This window comes from Macaca mulatta, chromosome 15, assembly GCF_049350105.2.
Source record: "Macaca mulatta isolate MMU2019108-1 chromosome 15, T2T-MMU8v2.0, whole genome shotgun sequence".
NCBI lineage: Eukaryota > Metazoa > Chordata > Mammalia > Primates > Cercopithecidae > Macaca > Macaca mulatta.
This window is the reverse complement of record NC_133420.1, coordinates 16923031-16935581: the sequence shown is the minus strand read 5'-3', so window position 1 is coordinate 16935581 and position 12551 is coordinate 16923031. Positions and strand designations below refer to the sequence as shown.

Genomic DNA, 12551 nt, shown 5'->3' with positions numbered 1-12551 from the left:
GGCCAAGACCTCCAGTATCTTGTTGATTGAAATCCAAAAGAGTCGTCATTCTGGTCTTGTTTGTAGCCTCAGAGTGTATGTTTAGCATACATTTTGCCTGACACGGAGGTTTTCTTCTGTTTCTAGTTTGTCAAGAGTTTTGTCATGAATAGGTATTGAATTGTTTCAATGCTTTCCTCTGCATCTGTAGAGATCATCTATGATTTATCTCCTTTTTCACTTTAATATGATGAATTACACTGATTTTCAAATGTTAAACCAGCCTTGCATTCCTAGAATAAACCTCATAATGGTTGTAATGGATTATCTATTTTATAGATAGATACATGGATAGCTAGCTAGATAGATAGATGATAGGCAGATAGATAGATATAGTTGATATAGATATACATATTATATATATAAAATTGGTTTGGTTTGCTAACTTTTTTATTAGGATTGTTGCATGTACATTCATGAAAAGCATTGGTCTGTAAATTTATACCATATTTAATCAATTTATTCTCACACTGCCATAAAGAACTACCTGAGACTGGGTAATCTATGAAGAAAAGAGGTTTAATTGACTCACGGTTCTGCAGGCTATACAGGAAGCACGACTGGGAATCCTCAGGAAACTTATAATCATGGCCGAAGGCGAAGGGGAAGCAGGCACATCTTAGCATAGCAGAGCAGAGGAGAGAGAGCAAGGCATGAAGTGCCACACACTTTCTTTTTTTTCTTTTTTTTCTTTTTTTTGAGATGGAGTTTTGCTCTTGTTGCCCAGGCTGGAGTGCAGGTGCAATCTCGGCTCACTGCAACCTCTGCCTCCCGGGTTCAAGCATTTATCCTTCCTCAGCCTCCCGAGTAGCTGGGATTACAGGCATGTGCCGCCACACCTGGCTAATTTTTGTAGTTTTAGTAGAGACGGAGTTTCAACATGTTGGTCAGGCCGGTCTCCTGACCTCGTGATCTGCCTGCCACAGTCTCCCAAAGTGCTGGGATTACAGGTGTGAGTTACCGCGCCCGGCCCAAATGCCACACACTTTCAAACCATCAGCTATCATGAGAACTCACTCACTATGATGAGAACAGCAAGGGGGAAATCTGCCCCCATGATCCAGTCATCTCCCACCAGGCCCCTCCTCAAATTCAACATGAGATTTGGCCAGGACAAAAATCCAAACCATATCACCATCAAAGATGCATAACAGGTCAACTTGTGCTACTACCTGAACTCATTTCTGGGCAGGTGTGTCTTCGTTGCATACATCCCCGTTGTGGAATGTTCTAACACTGTTCTTTGAAGTCAGCCTGTGGGCATCTGCTCTAGCGCCCTAAAGTTCATTTCTCAGTTCATTAAGGAATTCCATGCTCAGATGCCAGGCAAGGTTCAGCAAATAGATCGTCTCACCATGGCCAATGATGGTTCTTGTGCAGTTAAAATCCACAACTAGGCCAGGTGGAAGGCACGTTGGAAGGTCGAGGTGGTCGGATCACCTGAGGTCAGGAGTTCAAGATCAGCCTGACCAACATGGTGAAAACCCGTCTCTACTAAAAATACAAAAAAAAAAAAAAAAAAGCCCAATGTGGTGGCACACGCCTGTAGTCCCAGCTACACAGGAGGCTGAGGCAGGAGAATCACTTGAACCTGGGAGGCAGAGGTTGCAGTGAGCCAAGACCGAGCCCCTGCACTCCAGCCTGAGCTACAGAGTGAGGCTCCATCTCAAAAAAATAAAAGAAAACAAGGTCGGGCATGATGGCTCACGCCTGTAATCCCAGCACTGTAGGAGGCCGAGGCCAGTGGATCACCTGAGGTCAGAAGTTCAAGACCAACCTGACCAACATGGTGAAACTCCATCTCTACTAAAAATACAGAATTAGCCGGGTGTGGTGGCGCGTGCCTGTAATCCCAGCTACTCAGAAGGTTGAGGTAGGAGAATCTCTTGAACCTGGGAGGCGGAAGTTGCAGTGAGCCGAGATCATGCCATTGGACTCCAGCCTGGGCATCAAGAGCGAAACTCCATCTCAAAAAATAAAAATAAAAATAAAAAATAAAATAAAATCCTACTAATAGTGTTGAGTCACCAGCTATACCCAAGGCATTGTGCTCAGCCCTGGGGGATGGGACATAAGTCACTTCTCCCTGCATGGAGCTTGTCTAGGAGAGGGACTTGTTTGTATCTGGCAATGGTTAGTAAGCAATTCAACTTTATATTTTTTTAATTTTATTTTTTTAGTGATCCTCCCACCTCAGCCTCCCAGTAGCTGGAACTACAGGTGTACCACACCCAGCTTTTTTTTTTTTTTTTTTTTTTTTTTGTAGAGACGAGGTCTCACCATGTTGCCCAAGCTAGTCTTGAACTCCTGGTCTTAAGCGATCTTCCCACCTTGGCCTCCAAAAGATCTGGTATTACAGGTGTAAGCTACCACACCCCGCTGAGCCATTCAACTTTGAAACAAAAAAATTCCTCCTACACTTTCTCTTTGAATCTTCTGAACCATTTTATTTTATTTTATTTTATTTATTAAGGAGTCTCACTCTGTCACCCAGGCTGGAGTGCAGTGGTGCGATCTTGGCTCACTGCAACCTCAGCTTCCTGGGTTCAAGCAATTCTCCTGTCTCAGCTTCCCGAGTAGCTGTGACTACAGGCGTGTGCCACCATATCCAGCCGATTTTGTATTTTTAGTAGAGATGGGGTTTCACCATGTTGGCCAGGATGGTCTTGATCTCTTGACCTCGTGATCTTGATTCAAACAAATAAGCAGTTGTCAATGTTGACAGTTTTTGAACTGCTTACCTTGTTGTCTTGGATACGCTGTAGTAAAACTGGTTCAGGCTGGGCACAGTGGCTCACACCTGTAATCCCAGCACTTTGGGAGGCTGAGGCAGGAAGATCACCTGAGGTCAGAAATTTGAGATCAGCCTGGCCAACTTGGTGCAACCCTGTCTCTACTAAAAATACAGAAATTAGGCCGGTGCGGTGTCTCAAGCCTGTAATCCCAGCACTATGGGAGGCCGAGACGGGTGGATCATGAGGTCAGGCGATCAAGACCATCCTGGCTAACATGGTGAAACCCCGTCTCTACTAAAAAATACAAAAAAAAAACCAGCCGGGCGAGGTGGTAGGTGCCTGTAGTCCCAGCTACTCAGGAGGCTGAGGCAGGAGAATGGCGTAAACCCAGGAGGCGGAGCTTGCAGTGAGCCGAGATCCGGCCACTGCACTCCAGCCTGGGCGAAAGAGTGAGACTCCATTTCAAAAAAAAAAAAAAAAATACAGAAATTAGCAGGGTGTGAGGCTGGGCATGGTGGCTTATGCCTGTACTCCAAGCACTTTGGGAGGCCGAGGCAGGCAGATCACTTGAGGTCAGGAGTTCAAGATCGGCCTGGCCAACATGGTGAAACCTTGTCTATACTAAAAATACAAAAATTAGCTGGGCGTGGTGATGCATGCCTGTAATACCAGCTACTCAGGAGACTGTGGCAGGAGAATCAGTTGAACCGAGGAGGCAGAGGTTGCAGTGAGCCGAGATAGTGCCACTGCACTCCAGCCTGGGCAACAGAGTGAAACTCCGTCTCAAAAAACAAACAAACAAACAAAACTACAAAAATTAGCCAGGCATGGGGTCACACACCTGTAGTCCCGGCTACTCAGGAGGCTGAGGTGGGAGAATCACTCAAACCCAGGAGGTGGAGGTTGCAGTGAGCTGAGATCATGCCATTGCACTCCAGTCTGGGTGACAAAGCAAGACCTCGTCTAAAAATAACCGAAACCAACAATCTCATTGTTGCCACTGATTGTGGCATATAACAAATAAATCCTGTAGATGTGGACTTATAAATGTATTGCTATTTAGGCCAGCCACGGTGACTCATGCCTGTAATCTCAGCACTTTGGAAGGCCTAGGTGGGTGGATCATTTAAGGTCAGGAGTTCAAGATCAGCCTGGCCAACATGGTGAAACCTAGCCTCTAATAAAAATACAAAAATTAGCCAGGTATGGTGGCAGGCGCCTGTAGTCCCACCCACTTGGGAGGCTGATGCAGGAGAATTGCTTGAACCAGGGAGGTACAGGTTGAGGTGAACCAAGATCAACACCACTGCACTCCAGCCTGGGGGACAGAGTGAGACTGTCCCCCCACAAAAAAAAAAAAAAAAAAAATATATATATATATATACACACACACACACACACACACACACATATACATATGTATTCATATATTTATATATATATTTATATGTGGCTATTTAAATACTACTTGCTGGCCAGGCACAGTGGCTCACACCTGAAATCCCAGCACTTTGGGAGGCCAAGGTGGGTGAATCACCTGAGGTCAAGAGTTCGAGACCAGCTTGGCCAACATGGTGAAACCTCATCTCTACTAAAAATACAAAAAAATTTAGCTGGGCATGGTGGCAGGTGCCTCTAATCCCAGCTACTTGGGAGGCTGAGGTAGGAGAATTGCTTGAACCTGGGAGGCGGAGGTTGTAGTGAGCCAAGATCATGCCACTGCACTCCAGCCTGGTGACAGGGTGAGACTCCATCCAAAAAAAGAAAAAGAAGAAGCAATAAATGCCACTTGCACTTGTATCCATTCTCTTTGGCTTTCTGCAGTTTGAATATGTTGTGGCTGGGTGTGGATTGTGTGTGTGTTTTTTGTTTTGCGTGTGTGTGTGTGTGTGTGTGTGTGTCTTTCTGTTTCTGGTATTTTTGTTGTGGTTTTTTGTTGCTATTTATCCAGATTAGTGTTCTCTAAGTTTTCTGGATCTGTGGTTATCTGCCTGTCATTAATTTTTTTTTTTTTTTTTTTTTTTTTTTGAGGCAGAGTCTTGCTCTGTCACCCAGGCTGTAGTGCAATGGGCAACGTGGTGAAACCCCATCTCTACAAAAAGTACTACAAAATTAGCCAGGCATAGTGATGAGTGCTTGCAGTCCCAAATACTTGGGAGGCTAAAGTGGGAGGATTACTTGAACCTGGGAGGCCAAGGTTGCAATGAGCCGAGATGGTGCCACTGTACTCCAGCCTTGGTGACTGAGCAAGCACTAGTTAAAAAAAAATAAAATAAAAAAAAAAAATAAACTTGAAAGTCGCCACTCTTATTTCATTATTAAAATTAAAAAAAAAAAAAACTTGGACAAACTGAAAATCGATGACTTTTCTTGCAGTTGAAACTTTTCTTGAAGTTCTCTGTGGTTTCAGAGCACTGAGTTTTCAAGGCAAAGCTCCACGCGATGTCAGGAGAGACAGGAGAACCTGGAGAATCCCAGCGACATCTGCAGACCCGGAGCAGAAGCCACCGGAGCCCGAACTGGGAACACAGATGGGAACTCGGATAAATTGCTAGAAGCTGAGTGTGGACTGGCATCGGAGGGACAAAGTCCTCGAGTCTTCAGGCTAGGGGGTGCCCCACACTTTCATGGGTTTCCCTCCAGTAATCCCACTTGATTCTGTCGAAGATCCGGGGCCGGGCGCGGGGGTTCACGCCTGTAATCCCAGCACTTCGGGAGGCCGAGGCGGGTGAATCACGAGGTCAAGACATTGAGACCATCCTGGCCAACATGGTGAAACCCCATTTCTACTAAAAATACAAAAATTAGCTGGGCGTGGTGGCGGACGCCTGTAGTCCCAGCTACTCGGGAGGCTGAGGTAGGAGAATCGCTTGAACCCCGGAGGCGGAGCTTGCAGTGAGCCGAGATGGCGCCACCGCACTCCATCCAGCCTAGCAACAGAGCGAGACTCTGTCTCAAAAAAAAAAAAAAGATCCCACAGGCTCTGGCTGCGTTGTGGGTAGAGATCCTTGTGAAAACACTCAAAGCCTTCTAGCCAAGGCCCCATTCCAGGGGGAAGAGCTTTGCCAGAGCCTATCCCAGGTGGGGGAAGGGAATACTCCTTCCAGCCCCCTCCAGCCCCCTCCAGGCTTCGCAGAGAACAAGCACAGTGCGCAAGAGCCAGGTTGCAAGCAATTAGGTCCGGAAGGAACCTGAGCCAGAGAAGGTAGTAAGTGGCAGGGGGAACAGTGACGCCCCTGCAGGGATACTTGTGAATGTCGCAGCCCTAAGACCCAGGCCCAAGACAGGACTGACGACAGAATGTTCCCCCTCTCCCACACCTCACCACATCCACAGGCTGCGGTACAATCATGGGAGTCACAGGCGACAGAACTCAAGGCTCAGACCTCCCAAAGTCAGGAGGGAGACAACAATGAGGACAGTAGAAGACGTGGAGCCTCTGGCACCTGCAGCTGCAGCAAATACCTAACACCGCCCAGCTCCTAGAGAGGACAATCTAGACTGGGCCGGACACAGTGGCTCACACCTGTAATCTCAGCACTTTGGGAGGCTGAGGTAGGTGGTCGCTTGAGCCTAGGAGTTCGAGACCAGCCTGGGCAACGTGGCGAAACCCCATCTCTACAAAAACTACAAAAAAATTATCTGAGCTTGGTGGCATGTGCCTGTTTTCCCAGCTACTTGGGAGGCTGAGGTAGGAGGATCACCTGAGTCTGGGAGTTAGAGGCTACAGTGAGCCACTGCACCCCAGCCTGGGCAACACAGCAAGACCCTATCTCAAAAAATTTAAATAAATAAATACAAAATGCGATCGAGCGCTTTCCTTTCGCTGCTGCAGCCGCAGCCATGAGTATGCTCACACTTCAGAAGAGGCTCGTCTCTAGTGTCCTCCACTGTGGCAAGAAGAAGATCTGGTTGGACCCAATGAGACCAATGAAATTGCCAATGCCAACTCCCGTCAGCAGATCCGGAAGCTGATCAAAGATGGGCCGATCATCCGCAAACCTGGGATGGTCCATTCCCGGGCTCGATGCCTGAAAAGCACCTTGACCCGCCGGAAGGGCAGGCACTTGGGCATAGATAGGTAAGTGGAAGGGTACAGCCAATGCCTGAATGCCAGAGAAGGTCACGTGGATGAGGAGAATGAAGGTTCTGCGCCGGCTGCTCAGAATCTAAGAAGATTGATCGCCACGTGCATCACAGCCTGTCCCTGAAGTTGAAAGGGAATGTGTTCACAAACCAGCGGATTCTCATGGAACAAATCACAAGCTGAACGCAGACAAGGCCTGCAAGAAGCCCCTGGCTGACCAGGCTGAGGCCCACAGGTCTAAGACCAAGGAAGCACACAAGGTCCATGAAGAACGCCTCCAGACCAAGAAGGAGATCATCAAGACTTTGTCCCAGGAGGAAAAGACCAAGAAATAGAAGCTCCCCCTTTGTCTGTACATACTGGCCTCCGTTATTATGTGGATCAGCCATTAAAATACAACAAGCCTTTAAAATAAATAAATAAATAAATATAAAATGAAATATACCCTCCTCACACTAAAGGCCTCTTGACCTTAGTTCCTGTGATCTGATACAGTATGTCTAGATTTCAACAAAATATTGCAAGGCATGCCAGAAGGCAAGAAAAAAACACAATCTCAAGCCAGGCACCAAGGCTCACGCCTGTAATCCCAGCACTTTGGGAGGTCAAGGCGGGCAGATCATCTGAGGTCAGTAGTTCGAGACCAGCCTGGCCAACATGGTGAAACCCCGTCTCTACTAAAAATACAACAATTAGCCGGGTGTGGTGGTGGATACCTGTAGTCCCAACTACTCGGGAGGCTGAGGCAGGAGAATCGCTTGAACCCAGGAGGCGGAGGTTGCGGTGAGCCAAGATCACACCATTGCACTCCAGCCTAGGCAGCAAGAGCGAAACTCCATCTCAAAAGAAAAAACAAAAAACATGTTTTTGAAGCCTATCCTCCGCCATAAAAATCTGCAGCTGTGAAAATGCAGTTCCTCCCTCTGTGGTGGGGGGGCCCTTAGCACCCCCTCTAAGAGCGCTCTGGGGAACAAAAGGACATCCTGCCCAGCTAAAGAACAAGAATGAGAGGGTTTTTCCCTCAAAATTCCATGGAAAGCAGGAGCTGGAGGCTGCAATGGGCTATGATGGCATCACCACACACCAGCCATCGTGACAGAGCCCGACCCTGTCTTTTTTTTTTTTTTTTTTTTTTTTGAGACGGAGTCTCGCTGTATCGCCCAGGCTGGGGTGCAGTGGCGCGATCTTGGCTCACTGCAAGCTCCGCCTCCTGGGTTCACGCCATTCTCCTGCCTCAGCCTCCTGAGTAGCTGGGACCACAGGTGCCGCCACCCCGCCCGGCTAGTTTTTTTGTATTTTTTAGTAGAGACAGGGTTTCACCGTGTTAGCCAGGATGGTCTCGATCTCCTGACCTCGTGATCCGCCCGCCTCAGCCTCCCAAAGTGCTTGAGCCACCGCGCCCGGCCTGCGACCCTGTCTTAAAAACAAAATGAAACAAAACAAAACTTTTGCCAGGTGTGAGGGATCACGCCTGTAATCCCAGTACTTTGGGAGGCTGAAGCAGCAGGATGACTTGAGGCCAGGAGTTTGAGACCAGCCTGAGTAAAACAGGGAGACCCCCAACACTACAAAAATAGGTTTAAAAATTAGCCGGGTGTGGTGGCACGTACCTGTGGTCACAGCTATTCAGGAGGCTGAGACTGGAAGATGACTTGGGCCCGGAAGGTCAAGGCTGCACTGAGTCATGATCACACCACTGTACTCTAGCCTGGGTGATAGAGCGAGACCCTGTCTTAAAAAGATCGAAAAGACAACGTAGTACCTATAGTTGATAATACCGTAGTGTGCACTAAACAATTTAAGAGAGCAGATCTCAAGTGTTCTTACCAGTGTCCCACCACCAGCCCCAGCACACGCACATGGCAGCTGGGGAAAGCTTTTGGAGGTGATGAATATGTTTATTACTGTGATTGTAGTGATGGTTTCAGGGCATCTACGTATGTTCAAACTCATCAAATTGTATACATTAGATATGTGCAGCTTAATATATATTAATTACACCTCAATAAAGCTATTTTAAAAATAAAAATTAGGGCTGGGCACGGTGACTCATGCCTGTAATCCCAGCGCTTTGGGAGGCCAAGGTGGTTGGATCATGAAGTCAGGAGATCGAGACCATCCTGGCTAACACGGTGAAACCCCGCCTCCACTAAAAATGCAAAAAATTAGCCGGGCGTGGTGGCAGGTGCCTGTAGTCCCAGCTACTCAGAAGGCTGAGGCAGGAGAATGGCATGAACTCGGGAGGTGGAGCTTGCAGTGAGGCACGATCACACCACTACACTCCAGCCTGGGTGACGGAGCGAGACTCTGTCTCAAAAACATAAAAATAAAAATAAAAATAAAAATTAGACCAGGGGCGGTGGCTCACACCTGTAATCCCAGCACTTTGGGAGGCCAAGGTGGGCTGATCCCTTGAGGTCAGGAGTTCGAGCCAGCCTGGCCAACATAGCCAAAACCCATCTCTACTAAAAATACAAAAATTAACCAGGCGGGGTGGCAGGTGCCTATAATCCCAGCTATTCAGGAGACTGAGGCAGGAGAATTGCTTGAACCCAGGAGGCAAAGGTTGCAGTGAGCTGAGATCATGCCACTACACTCCAGCCTAGGTGACAGAGCAAGACTCTCTTTCAAAAAAAATAAAAAGAAAGAAAGAAAAAAGAAAAGAAAAGAAAATTAAAATTATTTAAAAAAAAGAAAAGCAAAAAGAAATTCCGGCCAGGCACGGTGGTTCACGCCTGTAATCCCAGCACTTTGGGAGTCCGAGGTGGGAGGATCATCTGAGGTCAGGAGTTTGAGACCAGCCTGGCTAACAGGGTGAAACCCTGTCTCTACTAAAAATACAAAATTAGACAGGCATGGTAGTGCATGCCTGTAATCCCAGCTACTTGGGAGGCTGAGGCAGGAGAATTGCTTGAACCCGGGAGGCGGAGGTTGCAGTGAGCCGAGATCGCACCACTGCACTCCAGCTCAGGCAACAAAAGTGAAACTCTGTCTCAAAAAAGAAAAACAAAAAAAAAAGAAATCCCACAGGAAGGATTCTAAAATTCTGGCAAGCATCCCTCGGCATGGTGGGGGCAGGGTCCACAGGCCCAGTTTGTGCAGGAAATAACACCTCGTGGCCAAAACCCAGCTTGTTCTTCTTTGGCCTCTAGGTGCGTGGACAGCAACAGCAAGGGACAAGTTCCCAGTAGCTGCTGGTGGAACTGACTCATCTTTAACTAAAGTCTCCAGTGACCAGGGGCTGCCAGGGCTGGGCTGGCTGAGCACCGTATGACTCGCCCTTGCTCCATGCCCCCAGCTCCAGGTCCAGCTTGATGCATTGTGGGTGGGCATTAAATATTTGTGTAATTAAAATAAATACATGATCAATCTGAGAGTCTGGCGTGTCCAGAAGGCTCTGGAATACTTGTGTCTTCTTGAACATTTGGAGCAGCAAAATTCCCTTTCGTTGTAACTACAAGTAATTGAACTGGTCTTCAAATAAGTTTCTTCCCTAATTATCCAAAGTCTGACCCCGGACACAGAGGAGGAGGTAGGTGGGAAGGAGTTAAGGGGGTGGGGAAGGGAATCTAGAATTCCCTTCTAGATGTTCTAGAATCTAGAACATCTCCGGCTGCACGCAGTGCCTCACGCCTGTAATCCCAGAACTTTGGGAGGCCGAGGTGGGTGGATCGCCTGAGTTCAGGAGTTCCAGACCAGCCTGGCCAACACAGTGAAACCCCGTCTGTACTAAAAATACAAAAATTAGCCAGGCAAAGTGGTGTGCGTCTGTAATCCCAGCTACTCGTGAGGCTGAGACAGGAGAATCGCTTGAACCTGGGAGGTGGAGGTTGCAGTCAGCCGAGGTTGCGCCATTGCACTCCAGCCTGGGCAACAGAGACTCCATCTCAAACAAACAAACAATAGAATTAAACATCTCTTTCCAGGCCAGTGTAACACACGTTTTCTGACATCTCAACAGTTCTGAGCATTGGACTCGCATGGGGGCAGAGGGATAAGCAGATAGGACCCCTGAGGGTTTTAGTCTCTGGACTGTAGAGAGATGGTGAAGGCTGAGGTCAACAGAGAGAGGAAGGGCACAGGCTTAGAGAGCATTCGAGACTCTCGCCAAGCCTCAGTTTCCTCCTCTGTAAAAGTAGGCAAACACGGGGACACATCTCACAGAGTTGGTAGGAGCTGCCTACAGCCTCATGTGAATGTGCTGGACCCAATGCTTCTCCCGGGAACAGAAAGGATCTCTTGAGGATCAGGGCTGTTGGTGCTTTGTCCTCCATGCTGTTGATGGTTTGGAAGCTGGGGCGGTGGGGATGATATGGAAGGTGCTGGGGAGGCACCTCACAGGGTAGACAGGCAGAGGCTGGAGGGAGAGGCCAGGGGAGGCTGAGGCCTTGGCTTCAGGGAAGGGGAGGGAATAGAGTGTCTTCGGCAGGCCCAACCCACTGCAGCAGATCCCTCCTGCTCCGAGCTGGGGTCTGAGGACACATCCTGCTGTTTGCGTCTACTTAGCGGGGAGCATTTATGACTGGGCTTCACCATCTCTTCCCACATCTTGGCTGGGCCCCCGGGTTCTGAGGATCTGGGCTGCCCTGGCCTGTTGGCACTTTCTGGAGCTGCCATCCGCTTTGCTGGGATTCAGAGGCTCCCTCGTGCCACCCAGAGGAGGCAGGCAAGGCCGGAGCCTTCACTGTACTTCCCTAACCTGTCCATGCCATTGTGGGTATGACATCTACCCCTGTCATTCATTCACGGGCTGAGCATTCTCTGTGTGCCAGGCCCTGGTGCTGGCCCCTGGTGCTGGCCCGGGAGACCAAGGAAGATTCAGACCAGATGCCTGTCCTCTAGAAGCCCCAGTCCTGAGATGGGTCAGAAGGGACCACGGAGTTCATTTCTGCACACCTGGGCCTAGTTTCTGTGCAGTAACCAAAAGCTGCTCCCTGCCCACTGGAACGGGCTCTTGGGGTTGGCAGACAGTGCATGCGTCCCCCAAGTCATTGTTCCTCTGGCTTGGACAGCCCTAGCCAGGAGGTTGTAGTTAAAGTCCCAGCCTGGAATCAGGCTGCCTGGATTTCAGTTTCACCTCTCCTCTTTGCTTACTGTGTGTGACCAGGGGCATATCAGTGATACTCTGCCCCTTCTTCCTCCCAGCCTCTAATGTGGCGGCAGGGCTGCAGCGGCCATTGTGTTGCCACGAGAACAGAAGGAACCTCAGGCCTCACATCCTTGAACTGCTGAGCCAAGGTCATAGACACACATCCACCTCTGCACTCTGTTAGGTGAAAAAGTAGATCTCTTGTGACAGCAGCCACTGGGGTCAGGTCCACTGTTGCTTGGGGCCAGAGGTGTTCCTGGATGAGACACTTAACTTCCCTGTGGCTCAGTTTCCCTTTCTGTGAGTTACAGATAATGACAGCAGCTACCTCAGTATGCAGGGCTGAGGATGGATGGAGATACCCTGGGTGCCTAGCAATTGTTCATTATACGATGACTGTTGTTCTTCATTCCAGTCACTCTTTGTAAGATACGGCTCACAGACTCCTTGGCGTCCTGGTCAACTTTCTTAGCATGTGGTTTTGCTTTCAGTATGTATTTACAGGTGTTATTTGGTACCTACCTTTGTTCTTTCCATGTTTCCCAAAGCCGTGTAGCCACGTGGTGTTTGTTGCTGTTGTTTTTGTTGTTTTGTTTTGTTT

At 48.7% G+C, this 12551-nt stretch overlaps 1 pseudogene; it reads left to right on the top strand.

Annotated features, from left to right (window-relative positions):
* Positions 1 to 6617: 6617 nt before the first annotated feature.
* Positions 6618 to 7196, top strand: LOC722467 (large ribosomal subunit protein eL19 pseudogene; annotated as a pseudogene).
* The last annotated feature ends 5355 nt before the right edge of the window (positions 7197 to 12551 follow it).